The sequence below is a fragment of the Salvelinus sp. IW2-2015 genome, linkage group LG22, assembly GCF_002910315.2.
Source record: "Salvelinus sp. IW2-2015 linkage group LG22, ASM291031v2, whole genome shotgun sequence".
In the NCBI taxonomy this organism is placed as follows: Eukaryota; Metazoa; Chordata; class Actinopteri; order Salmoniformes; family Salmonidae; genus Salvelinus; species Salvelinus sp. IW2-2015.
The window spans coordinates 10048383-10066370 of record NC_036862.1 but is presented as its reverse complement, the minus strand read 5'-3'; the positions used below and the strand labels follow the sequence as shown (position 1 = coordinate 10066370).

The 17988-nt window shown below is 47.2% G+C and overlaps 1 pseudogene; it reads left to right on the top strand.

Annotated features, from left to right (window-relative positions):
• The window catches only part of LOC111949405 (pleckstrin homology domain-containing family G member 2-like), a 43611-nt pseudogene that overhangs the window by 21831 nt on the left and 3792 nt on the right, over positions 1 to 17988 (top strand).

Sequence of the window (17988 nt, the reverse complement as noted above, 5' to 3'; positions counted from 1 at the left end):
ATTATTGGTTAACGATGCATCTGCCCTTTTGCAGTCAAGAGTCTTAACATAAATATCCAATGTGTTTATGGGATAAGGGCWATTTGACCTCATTTTAACCCATTGTAAAAACAAAACAATTAAAAAAAGGAATTGAATCCTTGTTTATAATACAATTCATTTTAATAGGATAGCTTATCATAATTGACCTTTTTGTTTCCCAAAGTGCTAAGATTTTTTTATGCACAGTGAGTCTCACCCGGCATCTTACTAAACAGATTACCACCAGTCAAGCATCCACATCTATGTATAGTTGGAGGGCATATTTTGCTGTCTTTCTCTTTTCTCTCTACTGAAGCCAAGTCATTTTCCGTCCATATAAGACTGGAGTCATTCTACTGCTTTTCTTGGAACCAGGCCAACGTAGATAAACACTGCCCTTCAAGTAGCTCACGAGTTTGCTTAAATCAAATTCGGGACAATTCATTCGGCCAAAATGCTTTAGAATCTTGTGTGAATGCCCTCGAGCAAGGAAACCATAGTGAATGTCTACAACAGCTAGCTAATGGTTAAATGAAGCTTCTGATAGATGGGGGTACACACCACGGTCACAGACGCACAATCCTGGCTCATTGCGATTCATAGTGATTCATGATTACTTGGTGGAATATGGGTAACATTTGAACAAAAAAGCAGTGGCCCTTGGTTCTGCTGAAGATTATGTAGCTAAATAAGGAGTTGTTGTTTTCGTTGTCGTCGTTTAAGGGTTAGTGAGCTAGCGAGGCAAGTACCAGTCGTCTGAATTGAACAATTATGCCACAGTTGGCAGTTATGGATTGTTCCTCTCGGTTGGCCCTCCCTTTCTAAAGTGGGCAGCCATTGTAGCACCACCACTTCTAAATTATACTCTCAACACAGCGAAAGTCTTTTTTTGTAGCCTGGGCTTATTTCATGCTCATTTACCGTGACAACCAGTCTATTTTCTTTCCAATTGTTCGATTTCAGACAGAACCGTTCTCTGTCTAGTGTTCTGTTCCCTGTGTTTAATTGGCCTTGCCTGACAACGCTGAGATTGTCCCAGTAAAGGGGGTCACTGGGACCTCAGTGAATCTACTCCACCGACCGGCGGATAAAGCTGGGGGGGGGGGGGGGATTGGTCTCTCTGTTTCCTGTCAGCCCTGATTTGGCTTTGTGTGTTTTTGCATAAAAGTGCAGGAGGTTGCCAGAACAAGAAGATTGACGGCGCGATTGTAGCAACCAAACTGTGAGAGTTGTTCTCGTAGTTGCACCTTTTTTTGACACCCCTTGTTTCCTGCATGGCAGCTTTGTGGTCATGTTCAGAGGAGCACAAAGTAAGCTGTTCCGTCAGCCTGTTCTGACGTTCATGGCAGAAATCAACCTGCACATTAGTCTTGTAGTACTGTAAGTCTTTTGTCTTATTGTTCCCCAAGAGAAGAAGTGTTCTGGCACCTATTTCCCAACTGCTGATGGTTGGTTGGAATAGTTTGTGTTGATTTATGTTGACATGACATTGACTGTCTCCTCCTTTTCTCTCCTCCTTTTCCCCATCTTCTCCCTTCATCCCTCACCCAGCTGCCAAGCGCCCCTCCTCCGTGTCCTCCCTGAGCAGCATTGTGGGTAGGATGYCCTCGTCGGAGCGCGCCTCCCGCGGGAGCTGCACCTCGGTCAACACGGTGTGCTCGGACAGCGACCGCACGGCCAGCCTCAGCTCCTCTGCCTCCTCCGCCTCCCTGCAGGACGTACACTCTTCCTCCTCCTCGCTGCCCTACGGGGCCGTGCCTGCCTACCCCTCCTCGCCGCAGCGCAACGGCTCCGACATCAGCCTGGACCTKACCCCTCTCTCCCAGCTCCCAGCGGGGGCAAACCCTGCCACTGCCGCGTCCCCGCCCAAGCTGTCTCGCTTGGAGAGGGTGGCGCTGGAGATAGTGGAGACGGAGCAGGCGTACGTGAGGGACCTGAAGAGCATCGTAGAGGTAAGAAAGAAYTCCTCCTCTRCCCTTCCCTCCCCTCTCCTCTCRTTTCCTCTCCTCCTGTCCTCAGTACAGTCTGTGTGTCTCCTCTCTGAGATATGGCCTGCTGCTGGTACTGGGCTGAGGGCAGCTACACCTGGCCAGTAAATCTAMCTACGGGCATTACCACCACCATTCCTGGTACTTGGTACCATATTGACATSGAAAGAATAGGGTTTAACATGATCATCATATGGTTTACATATTGGCATGTATACAGTTTACAGTATACATATTGAGTRGATTATTTCTGAATTGGAAATACCAGAATGCCTAATGACTATAATGAAACTGGAACTCATGGATACTGTAGTTGTGTCAGCAGTTTTTCATCCCCTTTCCACGGAAGAACTCCTCGACTCTCCCACCAGCTTCCGATAAATAAAATGTGAACAATGCTTTCATCCCCTCCTCGTTCGGTGGCCATCTTGGAGCCCRGTCTGGCCTCCCCGTGTGCCTCTGTGGCTCCATCCATCAGTGGCCAGGTGGAACGCGAGGCGGGTAAGAGGAGGGCATGGCAGCAGTAAATCCAAGTCATCACTTCAAAAGGATGTTTCATACTCCTATCCGACAGGGTCAGCTGACTTGTGACAATGAGGAGTCTGTGACTGATCACTCACTCACGCTAACGCTCGCGTARGCACACACATACTCACACTCACACACACTGATACCACGCACGTGCGCGCACATTTACGTGCACGCACACACACAGACGGAGGATTCGTTTGAGAAGGAACAGAGTGTGGTCGTTGAGTCAGGGGACCTTTGGGTGGACGACAGTCAACACGTTTATCATATTGCCATTGGAAGCGGAGGGAACTAGAGGATTTAGCTGTGCCCTTTAAGGTAGGTCAGGAATCAGGAGTCTCTCTACGGGATTGAGGAGGAAAAGACAGCCTTAAAGGAATAGAGGAAGTGACATCACTTTGATGTCTCATTTTTGTTTTGGCCAGCGCTCCCTTGAAAAAGTAATTTGCATCTCTTTTCCTGGTTTAGTGTTAGGTTTAGGGTTAGYGTTAGGTTTACGTTTAGGGCTAGGTTTAGGTTTAGATATAGGTTTAGGGTTAGGTTTAGGGTTAGATTTAGGTTTAGGTTTAGGTATTGGGTAAAGGTTAGGGTAAAAGTCAATTTATACTTGATCTGAAAATGTGGTCGGAGGGTTAGGGTTAGGGTTAGGTTTAGGTTTAGATATTGGGTAGAGGTTAGGGTAAAAGTCCATTTATACTTGATCTGAAAATGTGGACGGAGGCGCCGTATGTGTGATGCAATTGCGGAGCTTCCAGAGGCATCCAGAGGCCAAATCAAGCTCCGTACCACATCGCCGTGCGCCTCTCAAATGTTGTAACAATGCGGAGAGCTCTGCATTGACAGGATTGGCTGACGGTAGGTGAGGGTGGGAGGCCCTGTATAAACACAAACTCAATTCCTTGACAACTTCCTTCACAACAGCTCTGCTCCGTTAAGTACAAGAAGTATGAAAGCCCTGACGCCTGCGGAGGCTGCGTTGCAGTAAATGCTGTAAATCAAATCAAATCAAATCAAATGTCATTGGTCACATACACATGGTTAGCAGATGTTATTGCGAGTGTAGCGAAAATGCTTGTGCTTCTAGTTCCGACAGTGCAGCAAAATCTAAAAAGTAATCTAACAATCACACAACGACTACCTAATACACACAAATCTAACTAAAGGGATGAAATAAGAATATATCCATATAAATATATGGATGAGCAATGACAGAGCGTCGTAGGCAAGATGCAATAGAATACAGTATATACATATGAGATGAGTAATGCAAGATGTGTAAACATGGTTAAAGTGACATTATTAAAGTGACTAGTGACCCATGTAATAAAGTGGCCAATGATTTCAAGTCTGTATGTTGGCAGCAGCCTCTCTGTGTTAGTGATGGCTGTTTAACAGTCTGATGGCCTTGAGATAGAAGCTATTTTTCAGTCTCTCGGTCCCGGCGTTGATGCACCTGTTCTGACCTCGCTTTCTGGATGCACGGCCACTTTAGACGTTGGATTGACCATGCAGAGCCTTTAAGGGTTATGGTGGTGTAAGGGTTCAGGTTAGGGACATGGCTAGGGTAAAGGCTCATGGATAGTTAGTCATCTTTAAACAACCTTTTGGTTGTATTTTCTTTTTGGTTTTATTGTGAAAGCCAACCTGATGGACCTAGGGTTAGGGTTGAGGTGSAAGACAGTGTGGTTCATGCAGGTCAGGTCGGTGCTGGAGTGATCTGATTAAGGGGTTCTGCCTCTGCTTTGATGTGGAGACAGAGAGGGAATGTTGCCAATGGCACTCATTAGCAAGTGGAAGTCAGCAGGTGGTGCAATCAGCACCCTGGGAGAATGGTGCTGAGAGCAGAGGGTTAAATGTGCATCTGTGTGTCCGCGGTTGAGAGAGAGAGAGAGAGGGTGGGTGAAAAGAGAGAGGCAGAGAACGTTTCTTCAGGACATGTGATGATAGGTGTGTGGGGTATGTGTTAGAATGCCTGAAATGGAACCCTAGTTCCTTTTGCTTGACAGTTCTCTTGAAGTTCAGCCTTTTACGAGCCAATAAAAAGAGGAGGCATTTGACTGAGCTAGCCTGTGCAGGGATGCCTTCCAGATCACATGTCCATACATTTTGTTTTTGCGGACAGGGATTTGGGCCAGACCACGGCTGTTTTATCGATCTGTGGGCCCCTGAGTTGATGGAATGGAGTTCGCTGTTGGCTGACCCAGAGTGCTGACTGTGTGAGTTGCACATGTGATGTCTATCGGCTCAAGCGTTCATTAGGCTCAGCCTTTACCAGTTATGGAAATCTGGTTTTGATCCAGGGATGATGTCAAAGTTGCTGGTAATAAGAACCAAGTATGATGATGATTGGAGTCTGTGTGTGTGTGTGTGTGTGTGTTTGTGTGTGTGTGTGTGTGTTTGCCTTCTGGTGTGTGTGTATGTGTGAGCTCCCATATTGCTCCTATAGGTCTTGAATGTGCAATATACAGTGTTTTGGAAGACACAGGAGGAGAAAGGGGGAGAGAAAATGGGGAGAGCCGGGGAGAGCGAAGCCCCCTTTCGTTCTCGCTGTACTCCTGCCAAATAGGACAGGAAATTGGGGGTGGGGGTTTGGGGGAACGGAGCGTTTTTAGCCTCTCTTTGGCTGTAACCCCCAGTTTGGGGCACATGAGGAGGGGATGGAGGGGCCCTCGCAGGCAGCACAGAGGGACAAACTCCTTTCTCCAAACTCTGACCTAGTTTCTCAGACAAAGAGACCAAAACCTGCCGGCTGCTCCGGCCTCTCTCTCTCTCTCTCTCTCTCTCTCTCTCTCGCTCTCTCTCTCTCTCTCTCTCTCTTTCCTTCTCTCTTTCATTCTAGCTGTCTTTCTTCCTTTCATAGTGAAACATTTATCTCTTTCTCAATTTCTTCTGCCTTTCTATTGTGTGCTCTATTTGTCCTCTTGCGTTTACCCTCTTATGCTCAATTTCCCCTCTAGTCTCTTCCTCATTCTACTGTCTTCTCTCTTCTTCTGTCAATTTCTCACTCATCTGTCTGTCTCTCTCTCCTCCCTTCCACATATGGGCGCCTAATTGCCACTCCCAAAGGGGTGTGTGTGTTGGTGTGTTGTGTGTGTGTGTGTGTGTGGTGTGTGTGTGTGTGTGTGTGTGTGTGTGTGTGTCGTTGTGTGTGTGTGTGTGTGTGTGTGTGTGTGTGTGTGTGTGTGCTCGCGCGCGCCGCTGTAAGGTCGACAATAATACAGTGCCAGTGTACCCTTGCCTTTAAAAGGTGATGAGTGTGACGGAGCCCCACTTATTTCGCCTCATTTTGCCTACCTCGCCTGTTTGCTTTCCCAGAACCCGGTGGCTCTGGAAACAAAAACAACTGGAGACAAAGCAACAACAAAAAAACTCCACATTTTATCCTCCAGGAATGTACCCTAGGAGCGCTCCACTCTGCTCGACTCCGTCAGGGTTGGGGGCCATTGAAGCTCCCTTCCCGGTCATAACGCCCTGCCATCCCCACCTCTCGCCCCCTCCCACCCCCCTCTCTCATGCATACTTTGTCTGTTTGTTTATTTACACCCGTTTATTTTTGCAGTCAAGTTGGCTTCATCTTATTTTAACGCCTCTTTGTTTTTCTGTTGTTGGCTTGTTCTCGCTGGCCAGAATGGTAACTGGGTCTCTGGGTGGACCGCAGCGGTTACTCAGATCTCTCTGTTAAACTCAGACCAACAGAATGAACAGATACCCTGGATAGGTTCCTTAGTGGTTTCTCCATCGGGTTGGCATCTGGAGAGAGAGTTGTCTGTAGGATGTGGCGTTATCAGATGGGCTTGTTGGCCACTTAGAAAGCCTGCTGGTTATGGGACTATTGGGCCCTGGAGGGCTCTGATAAAGCGCTGACAGCCTAGATAAGGCCTTTTAGCCTGACTACTGATCACTACATTGGAGGTGGTAGACTTGGAGTGTTTTGTGCTCTGGGCCTGTGGATTGGCCAGACACATTTTGAAGCCCCCTTCTTTCCTAAGGCCCTTAGCCCAGCTCGGAGTGCTCTCTCCCAGGCTTCGCGGGGATGTTAGTCTGTGTTTTTAGGGGGGACATATAATTTTTCTCATTAGACTAGAGCATGGCTCTATTTCCCAGGTCAGAGAGAGGAGCACGAAAGGAAAACACAAATATTGTAACTGTCAGGCCTTTGCCACTTTATTAATTGCTAGGTTTGCTTTCTTGGGCTTCTCAGTGTGTTTACAATAAGGATCGGTGTAGGGCTCAAGTATACGTTTTTTTTTCTCACGCAGAAAGCCTTGATGATAGTTCAATTACAAATGACCCTAAGACAGCTAACAGAGAATCATCTGGATGAACTGAAGGGACGACGCAGGAGAGGGACAAAGAAGGGACTTTTGTCCATTTGAGCAACTATGCTTCGGCATTTTGTGTTAGGAAGTCAGAAACAAATGAACATGAAGTATGAATGATGAGATTATGATGAAGATTAAGTTTATTTTGTCAATAAACATACTGACATGAGCATTACAGATCACATTCACAGTATCTCTCTCTCTCTCTCTCTCCTCTCTCTCTCTCTCTTCTCTCCTCTTCTCTCTCTCTCTCTCTCTCTCTCTTCTCTCTCTCTCTCTCAGGACTACCTGGGTTGCATCATTGACTGTGGGACCTGCCGCTCAAGCCGGAAGAAGTCAGCACTCTGTTCTGCAACATTGAGGACATCTATGAGTTCAACAGGTGGTTAGTGTGTGTTTTCTCTGTCTCTGTCTGCTTACATGTTAGACCTACTTCATCCTCACATGGTCACACAAGCTGTTAGCATGTACCAGCCCGGAACTGGGGTCGATGAATTGTTCCTCATGCTGTGTAGATCTTAGCATGGTCGCAGGTAGGCTACGTCTTTCATCTCAGTGCAATGTCTTAATGTGATCAATGCTACCACCTGTCAACGAAAATTGAAACTTTCATTTCACTCGGCTCAATTTCACTCAGCTCTGGTCCGTGTAAAATCCTACAATATGGTGGTGAATCTCTCCTGCAGCTGCTTTAAACCCTACCCTCCTTTCTCCTCTGTTTCTCCGCTTGTCTCTATCCTCTCATTCCTCTGCTCCATGCTCTCTCTCTCTCTTTCGTGTCGAAGCAGCTTTGTGTACAGGCTGCCAGCCTGGGTGGCAGGGATGTCGCTTTAATGTGCTGCAGACACAACGGCTGGCCCAGGCCCCAGGCCTCCACCAGACAGACAATGTGCAGACACAGGGACCACAGGGACAGAGAACACAGCGGACACAGGGACAGAGAGACAGAGAGACAGAGAGACGAGAGACCAGGGCACAGCGACAGAGAGACACAGGGACACAGGGACAAGAGAGACAGAGAGACCAGAGAGACAGAGAGACAGAGAGACAGAGAGACAGAGAGAGTATAAGATAGAGAGACAGAGAGACACAGGACAGAGAGACAGAGAGACACAGGGACAGAGAGACAGAGAGACAGAGAGACAGAGAGACAAAGACAGAGAACACAGGGACACAGGACAGAGAGACAGAGAGACAGAGAGACAGAGAGACACAGGGACACAGGGACAGAGAGACACAGGGACAGAGAGACGAGAGACAAAGAGAGAGTATAAGATAGAGAGACACAGGGACAGAGACCCAGAGAGACAGAGGAGAAGTAATAAGCAGAGACAGAGACAGAAAAGTATAATAGAAAACAGAGAGGAGAGGGGGAAAGACGGAGAGACAGGGAGAGAAACAGACGGGACGGAAGACAGAGAGACAGAGAACAGGAGACAGAGAGACAGAGAGAAGAAGACAGAGAGAGTATAAGATAGAGAGACAGAGAGACACAGGGACAGAGAGACAGAGAGACAGAGGGAGTATAAGATGAGAAACAGAGACAGAAAGGAGTATAAAGACACAGAAGAGAGAGAGAGAAAGATATAAAGACACACCGAGAGAAGAGAAAGGGTGGGAGAGAAGAGAGATGCAAGAAAAAAAAGACAACGAGAGAGACTTGGAATAAGGGTACTATCCAGCGAGCCACGTTATGGTCACAGCAGCTCTCAAAGTGAAGGTAACGTCTTAAGTCTCGGTTCACCAGATTTGCATTCCACAACCACAGAGGAGGCTTGGAAGTTGATTATATGTGTAGATTATGTTCGTACACAGTGCACGCAGGCATATCTGCGCTGCACTCCAGATAGATGTTATCAGATTGCTGTTTACGCTGATAGTAAGATCCATTATATGTTTCCTGGAAACCGTTTACAGAGAGTAAGGAGACAAACATTGGCTCACTATAGTTGCTCAAGCAATTTCACTTTGTTTAACTTGTAGCCTGAATTTTCATACATTTCCCAGTTTCAGGAGCGATGCCATTGGTACAGTATTTATGATTATTGTCTAGAATATTGAATGTGTCAATGAAAAACCTAAATGATTACGATGTCAGTAAGCTCAGTCGAGTGATGGGAACGTTGAGGAGGGAGAAATGGCACGGATGAGTTGGACCCGCGGCTTCCAGTGAAGCCCTGAAGAGTACCGCTCAAATTCTTCATTCCTCAAAGCTTCTCGCCCTGCCCCCCTGCTGACACTGGCTTGTTCACACTTCAGTCTCAGGCCCATGCCAAGTCGTTCTTTTCATTACATACCCCCCCCCCCCCCCCCCCCCCACATGAGTAAGTACTCACACCCTTCTCCAACTCCAATATGCTTCCTGCCCCCGTTATGTTCATGGGAATGGCCTAGCTGTTGCAGAAAGAAACTAGAGCGAGAGAAGGAGGTTCGGATTTCTCCCCGTCTGCTCCAGGCCTGGGAGCAGTGGATAACTCATTGCAGTAACACAGATAAAGTATGTGCATCAAGTGCCAGGAGGTTTATCCCACGCTGCGTTGCTTAGTGGGGCTAGCAGGTCATAAATTAAGTTGGTTTGTAGATGAACAGAATGAGAGCAGTCAGTTCCCTAACAGGCTTCCCAGGAGAGAAAAAACAGACATTGTTTCTAACTCTCTTTTTTTCATCACCTCAAAGTAGCACACTGTTCATCTCAGGAAGAAAAAAAGAGGATTAACCTTCATTTTTTATCCGTCTCTTCCTCAATAAGAAAGAAAAAATCAACCTTTTCTCCCCTTGTCCTTTTTTCTTGTCCTGGCCTTTTTTTCTAAATCTGCATCTCCTCATCGCTGTGTATGCAGCCCCTGTAATCCCATACTGTGTTGTACTGTCTACTTCATTGGCCTGTTCTCCAGGCAGCATACGGTGAATGTCGTTTTGCCGTGGCCCGCTCGCGGTGGACAATAAGCCTGGTGTATGAGTTTCTGGTCCTGCTGTGAGCAGACCGAACCAAGCAGAAGAGACAGGGCCACAGCCTGGTGAACAGTACAGCCAGGCAAAGCAGAACAGACAGACAGACAGACAGACAGACAGACAGACAGACAGACAGACAGACAGACAGACAGACAGACAGACAGACAGACAGACAGACAGACAGACATGCTCTGTACTATTCTAGTAGTTAGTCAAAGGCCAGTAGTGCGTTCAATCTTGTCCATCTTTATTAGATTCACGCTGAGTAGAAACAGTGGCTGAACAGGCCACTATGATAGTCAGATAAGTGCTAAATTGTCTAGTCTGTCACGGAAAAAGGATCCTGCATCACTGGCCTGGTACCTTATAGATTTATCTCTATGGATACGTGACGAATACGTGGAATCGTGACCTCTAACTTTTTCTAACCCAACTCTTAATGAGTGACCGAGAGACAGACACGGAGACAGAGAGATTAGTCAGGCCTGAGCTTATCAAGATGACTTAACCGTCTCTTGCTTAGAATCCCTGCCCATCCTCTCTTTCGTCTCTCTGTTCCAAATCCCTCGTTTGGAAAGTTTGCCAGAGACGTTGAATCCTCTGTAGTCTAATAGAGCGCTTATGAGAAACACAGAAACAAAGAAACAGAGAGACAGAGAGAGATAGAGACTTTACTACTGCACATGAAGATGTTTAATTGCATTGTTTGAGTGCCATGATTTATCTCTTGTATCTGTCTAAGGTCTGGTGCAAAGCCAGCCACGGCTCACACGCAAAGTACATTTCAACTAGAAACGTAGACGTTTCAAAATGAACACATTTTTGTTGTTGTTGCGTGCAGCCCCTGTACAGTATAATGACAATGAGAGGTAGAGGATCTGATAGAATAGCCTAATAAGAAACAAATGTTCTGTATAATATCACGAGTTTCAAAGCTGGCTATGSACAGCGTATAATGATAGTGCATGACGTTACAGTATAAACAGATCAATTACCTCCAGTGGCTGTAGATAATGGTTTTATAACCCGTTTGGTGTACCACCACTATTTCTTACACTGTTGGTATTTAAGTTGTGCCATAGAGTTGAAGTCAATTGGAATGTGGACGTGTGGCACCATAGAAATATAGAAGTAGAATTATTGCAATGGTCTGAGGGGCTTTTCCCCGTTCTAGAAATTATATTTCTATGTGTGACTATGTCTGATTCATTCAACTTCTCATGGAGTAGACGCAATGCTTGTGGAACGTACAGTAGGGGGGCTGGGCTCCTGGGGCCCATCGCTCATATCCCGGTGGCGGCCTGTGTGTGGTGACATTTAGTCAAGCCTGGTTAGTTCCTCCACTACGTGTTGTTTAGGCCTCACTGTGACCCCTGCATGCATGGCTCAGGTCACGGCTCCTATGAAGTCCCACACGAGAGACATAACCCCTTACCCTCTCACTCCTGTCCAGCCAGAGTCGTTCTGAGTGCTAAGCCCCCTCACCTGTTCACAGTCATCCCTGTGACCCGGAGGTCTGCCTGGGAGGGAATCTTCCCTCTTACCCTGGTTGGCTGGGATCCAGGAAGGGCCAGTCCCCCAAACCGTGCTGTCTGTTTTTATCTGCCGTGGCTCGTGTGGGAGTGGCTGGTGTTGCTGAGGATGCGGGTGTCACATGAAAGAAGTTCTCACTTTGAGAGAGGCGGTGAAGTCGGCATGTGAAGATACGCAGGGAATGGATTGGGAACATAAAGCCAGCAAAGTTCAAGTGCATATAAACATTCTGATTTAGGGATGTAGATAGGTCTCTGTTGTTTTTGTCTGGCACTTACTGTGTAGTTGCTAAAGAGGAAACAGATCTGCAAGTGCTCTAATCTAATGCAGAGATCGCACACCGTGAGAGAGGGATGCTTATTAAAGGAGAAAGGAGGGAAGTGAGGCGTACAGGAGGAAAAGAGAAGGGGGAACTGGCTGTATGGGAGGTAAATAAACTAGGGCTCCCCACAAGCACAATGAAAAGAGAGGTTCAGAAGTACGTCAATGGAAAGAATGGAACAAAGGGAGGGAGCGTGTGAGTTCAGTGATGCAGTGCGCCTCGCAGGGGACCCCCCCCCCCCCCCGTTTGACTGTAATGCTTTGTGAAATATATGACTGTAGAAGGATAATCTAGAGGAGGCTCCTCTTTCCTCTCACAGTTCACCCTCTATCTAGAGGAGGAGCAAATGCACATACGTTAATAACCAGATTGTCATGTGTCATCTAGCACAGGGAAGAACAATACACAAATAGTGAGGAAATAAAATCAGTAGGCTTGATTTAAAACTCTAGGTTTTCTCTGACCTCAAATATGGAGCATCTCTGTTAAAAGTCTATGGATGGAGTGTTTTAGTAACGAAAAGCTGAGAAAGCAATTAGTAGGTTTGTTACAAGCATAACTCAAGTCCAAGGCCCTGACAGCCAAATACTTTCCAGGGCTTTTGTCTTAAAGTACCAGGCCCTGCTAGTAAGTGCCAAGCCTTAATTAAATCCAATGTTTGCAAACATGCTGTAGCACTGCAGATGTAGTCTTGTTGAAAGCCCTTTGCTCTTGCAGATGGAGGAAATGTCTCCGTGGTGGAATGTTCTTTGTTCCCTCTTTCTCTTTCTCTTTGTCTGTCAACAACAGGATTCAGACATCAGTCAGGGCCAGTGGCACGCAGAGACACCCTGCTCTGTGGCCATTTGATAAAAACCACCCGTAATTCCCCCTTGCTTCCCGCAAAACCCTAATGACGCCCTCTTACCGCGGAGGGAAGCCGCGAAACAAGCCTCGTCTCCGAGGGAGGAGAGAGTGACGCGAAAGAATGGAGGGCTGCGGTTTCGCTCCAAACGTTTCCCCACATCCATATGAAGGCGAACTCCGGGTGTTTACAGAGCGCCTCTCTGTTTTCCTTTGGAAGAGGGGGGATCCCGGGAGACTGACCAGTCCGGCAGCCCTGGGCCTCTCAGAGATGCGGAGAAGTTGGGCTTCGCTAATGAACTGAGTGCAGATGGGCTGCTCATCACGTCGTGTAACCTCAGATATGGGCTGATGGGGCCGCGGTGAATGACACCTTCAGTTTCAGCTCACTGTCCAGGAATGTGAGGCTAGTTGTCTCTGTCGAGATGTCCCAGTAAACCACCAGAGACTGACATTACAGCCATTAGCCACATCAACCTCCATCTTCTCCTAATCGGAGCCGCAATTCAAAACGCATCGCTGTCCCTCAACCCTCCCCTCCTCACTACTATTCCTTACCTTTTCCACCATCTCCAGCCAAGACAATTCTGCACTGATAGTTTTGATTCATTCAGATACTGAAAGGAGAGACCCGCTGCTCTCTCCCCCAAAATGACATCCATGAAGTAGGATGTTAATCAAAAGTTACAGGCTCCTGGAGAGAGCTTGCATATGTGTTTCATAAGAGTTCTGTCCATGGTGATGACGGGGCTAGGGTGAGCTCGTGGCACGGGACCACAGGTGAAACGGGTGCACGCGGTTATTTGACCCTTGAAGTAAACACTCGCCCCCCGTCCCCTGTTAAAAGTAGTCTGATCCATGTCTGTGTTTGTAAGGTGTTGGGGGAGGCGGGGGGGGGGGGGGGCTGTAGTGGGACAGCTGGAAGGGGGTTCTGGTTGGGGTTGGCTGATGTGGGGCTCGATGTGTCTCATCTGCATGCATTTAGGAGATAGTTTTGGAAGGAAATGAATCCTTTGTGGAAATGGAGTGGGATTTGGGATCCGTCCCTGCCAGGACCGTCTCGACAACCAGCTCCAAGGGCCTCGGTGGAGACGGAATAACAGTCTCCAAACAAAGTTCTCATGAAACTCTCCTAGACCTTGACAAACTCACATGCACTCATAAGCACTGGCCACCGTGTCTACCAAGCAATTGTCTGTGCTGTCCATTTTATATAGCAGTGTATGTGCTCATCATTATGTGTTATGAAGTAGTTGTTACATGGATGTTACAGTATTTGACAGTGATTGTTTTATCATGACGAGAGCTGTTGTACTGGTTTGTAGAGCATGAGTCCCAGGGATGTAGCACAGGGATGTTTCCATGACTTCTGTGTGTTGCAGTGATATGTTTACATTGCTGTACTGGTGTTCTCATGGCCCAATACTGACCTCGTCTGTCTGTCTCTCCCCAAGTGAGCTTCTGGAGGACCTGGAGAGGAGTCCTCATGCGGCTGCCTCGCCGAGTGCTTCATTGAGAGGGGTGAGTCACCACATTGTCGTGATAAAGCACAAACGACCAGTACATTCACATTTTCTTGTGGGTGTTCCGATGTTCTAAACCAGTGTTTCCTGATTGGTTGGTCACAGTCAGCCCCGCTTGGGTCATTGCTTAAGACTGGCTTGCTGTGTAGGCTAATAAAGGCTATGACAATATGGTCTTGTATACAGTAGCTATTTGTTCTCTGGATGCAGAGCGCTGTTAAAATGTCAAGCGAGCAGATCGGTGTGAAACAAACTTTTGTTTCGGGCCAAGTAGAGAACCACAGCTGTTTGAAGTGGGCCACTGACATTGGGTAGTGTGTCAGAGGAAATGTTGTACTTGGGCTATGTGAGTGTGCGTAGGCCCGTGACCAGAGAGGTATGGTGATTTGGTCTGGTTCTGAAGCGGTGGTGGCCGCTGACCCTTTACCCATGTGCTCACTACAGTTGAGTGGGTCGCACACCCGCATGGTGCCGTACTGTAGTCGCCTGAGTAATGACACAGAACCACCGCTGATAAAACAGGAACAGTGAAGGGTCCAATCGACCAGGGAAACAGGCTCTCCTTTGTGTCGGCTGGGAAAATGGCCAGCGTCTATGTCCTGACTCCCGGGTATGCCTCCATATGTGGGGCTGCGGACACGCCTGGCCCTGCCAAAGCTGGAAAAAGACCCAAGAACCAGAATCCATTTACGGCCAGGATCCAAGGATGCCTATTCTTAGTCCCGTCTCCAGCCTGTACTTTCCAGACCCTCTTATCCAGCAGTCGCTATAGTTTCTCTGCTATTGAATGGGCTACTGTTGTGGCCAATTATAGATGGCTGGGGAAAAAAGAGTACATTCGATTAAGCCATTACCGGCAAGGTTATTCTGTGTTTGCGATGCTGCTCTGAGCTAGACTAACCTCTCTAAACAGGTGAGGACAACGGACCACCTCGCGCTGCACTGCAGACTACGTGGAGGTGGCGATATAGGAAATAGTCAGGGCCAGTGTGGAACGCGGAAACGCAATTCAAACGTGACCGTTTCTGCTTGGAATGAGCCGTACGTGCTCTTAGGTTAGTGTAGTCAGACATTGGGTCTGTATGGAGTCAGCTGTAGCCTGTAACAATTCACCATCTGCTAAGCTATGAATCTCCAACCCTAGACCTGCTGGCTATATGTACGACTGAGTGGTAAAGACAAGTATACATACATACACAAGTGTTTGGGAACATAATATTCAGTTGACCTCACAGAACATTATCTAAACCTGTAGCAGCCATTTTGGACTGTTTATGAGTTGTGTGTATGTTGTCTGTCAAGGGTTATTTTTTTAACTCATTTTGTACACTAGAGGGGTCATGTCACTGGTCGCATGTGTATTGGTAGCACAGGTGACCAGGTAAGGGTTAGAATAGGTGACCAGATGGTTAGCACAGGTGACAGGATGGTTAGCACAGGTGACCAGGATGGGTTAGCACAGGTGACCAGGAAGGTTAGAATGGTGACCAGGATGGGTTAGACAGGTACCAGGATGGGTTAGCACAGGTGCCCAGGAAGGGTTAGATAGGTGACCAGGATGGGTTAGCACAGGTGACCATGAAAGGGTTAGCAAGGTGACAGGAGGGTTAGAATGGTGACCAGGATGGGTTAGAATAGGTGCCCAGGATGGGTTAGCAAGGTGACCATGAAGGGTTAGCACAGGTGACCAGGAAGGGTTAGAATAGGTGACCAGGATGGGTTAGAACAGGTGACCAGGATGGGTTAGCACAGGTGACCATGAAGGGTTAGCACAGGTGACCAGGAAGGGTTAGAATAGGTGACCAGGATGGGTTAGAACAGGTGACCAGGAAGGGTTAGAATAGGTGACCAAGGATGGTTAGCACAGGTGACCATGAAGGGTTAGCACAGGTGACCAGAAGGGTAGCAACAGGGTGACCAGGAAGGGTTAGAAAGGTGACCAGGATGGGTTAGAACAGGTGACCAGGATGGGTTAGAACAGGTGACCAGGATGGGTTAGCACAGGTGACCAGTGAATGGGTTAGCACAGGTGACCAGGAATGGGTTAGACACAGGTGACCAGGATGGGTTAGAAACGGTGACCAGGATGGGTTAGCACAGGTGACCAGGAAGGTTAGCACAGGTGACGCAGGCAGGTTAGCCACGGTGACCAGGATGGGTTAGCACAGGTGACCATGAAGGGTTAGCACAGGTGACCATGAAGGGTTAGCACAGGTACCATGAAGGGTTAGCACAGGTGACCAGAGATGGGTTAGCACAGGTGACCAGGATGGGTTAGAACAGGTGACCAGGAAGGGTTAGCACAGGTGACCATGAAGGGTTAGCACAGGTGACCAGGATTGGATAACAAGGTGACCATGAAGGGTTAGCACAGGTGACCGGGCAGGGTAGCACACGGTGACGGGCAGGGTTAGCACAGGTGAGAGGAGAGGGCATACAGTTCTTATCGTATCACATATACACCTTATAGAATGCCTCTCTGCACCTTTCGTACAGGAATATGTGTTTCAGAGCTATTTATATTTATAGACGCAATAAATGGGACCTTCACCCCAAAAGAGTAACGTTTTGTAAAGCTGATTTGTGGGATGTGGACAGCTCTCTCCTGTGCAGTCATAGGGAATCGCCACTACAAAGCCTACTTAAATGTAAAAATGCATTAGGTTTCTTTAATTCTTAGATGAGCTGTTGAGATGAGATGTTTCTTGGATGAGAATACATAAGTCGGGGAATGGGGTTTTGTAAGGAGTAAAAACAAAGTGTTTATTTCTGAGTGAGACTGGAGAATGATCCTCATGTGAGGAGAGCTGTCACATAATCCTAGGGGGTTTGTAGCAGAGTGAACATGGAGACCAAAGCTCCGTGTCCCTGGTCTTTCTCACACATCAGTTTATTTTCTCTCCCTTTGTTTAGAGCGAAGCCTTCGACATATATACCCTCTACTGTATGAACTACCCAAGTAAGTCCACACGCACACGACGCCCGCACCACCACACACACCACACACACACACACACACACACACACACACACACACACACACACAACACACACACACACACACACACACACACACACACACACACACACACACACACACCACTGTACTGGTGTGCACTGTCATTTGACCTAGATCATTGAATGATAGCTATTGTGAAGGGACCTGGGGTGAGAATGTAATGAGTTCAACACAGTGGACAAGTGAAGTTCAAAATACACATTTGAAATTGTTACAGTGGTATAAATATACAATTGTATATGATGGTGGGGGGACAGAGTACAGTTGTAATCCCCGTCCTTTATAGAGAGACATGAGTGGAAGGAAGATTATTGCTGATGATCATTAAGTATGTTTACATGCACACAAAAAAWTTGATATTAAACTGACTATGGCAGAAGGCTGAGTGTAACATTACTCATGTAAACACCTTACTCTGCTTATCTTAATCGGCGTAAAGGTCAAAATCCAAGTAAGCATACAGTACGCCGGTTAAAACACCCGTTTTTCTGAGCAATCTTTCGAATTATTAGGACATAAACAGCTTAATCGGCGTACCAGCTGTGTATTTGATCTGCACATGTGCCAGAACCGGGAAGCGCAGGCCTCCCTCTTAAGTGAGTTCGGAAAAACTGAAAGTAAGCATGTTGTAAATAGTTTTCACATACAAATTGTACAAACTCAGAATCAAAAAGTCTTCGCCAAAATAACACGGTCACTGTGGTGGAACGTTTGTTGTGACTGTCGATTTTTCTGCATTTATCAAATTTACCATCAGGTGACCTGATTTCAGATGTGTCCATGTAAACAGGATTATTAGGGAAATCATTCTACTTGCAGAGCATGTAAACGTTTTAAACAAACTATTAGATTAACCTGACTATCTACAATAATCACATTATTGTGTGCACGTAACCGTACTCAGCGTCTTGAATAGATCTATTTGAACTACTCA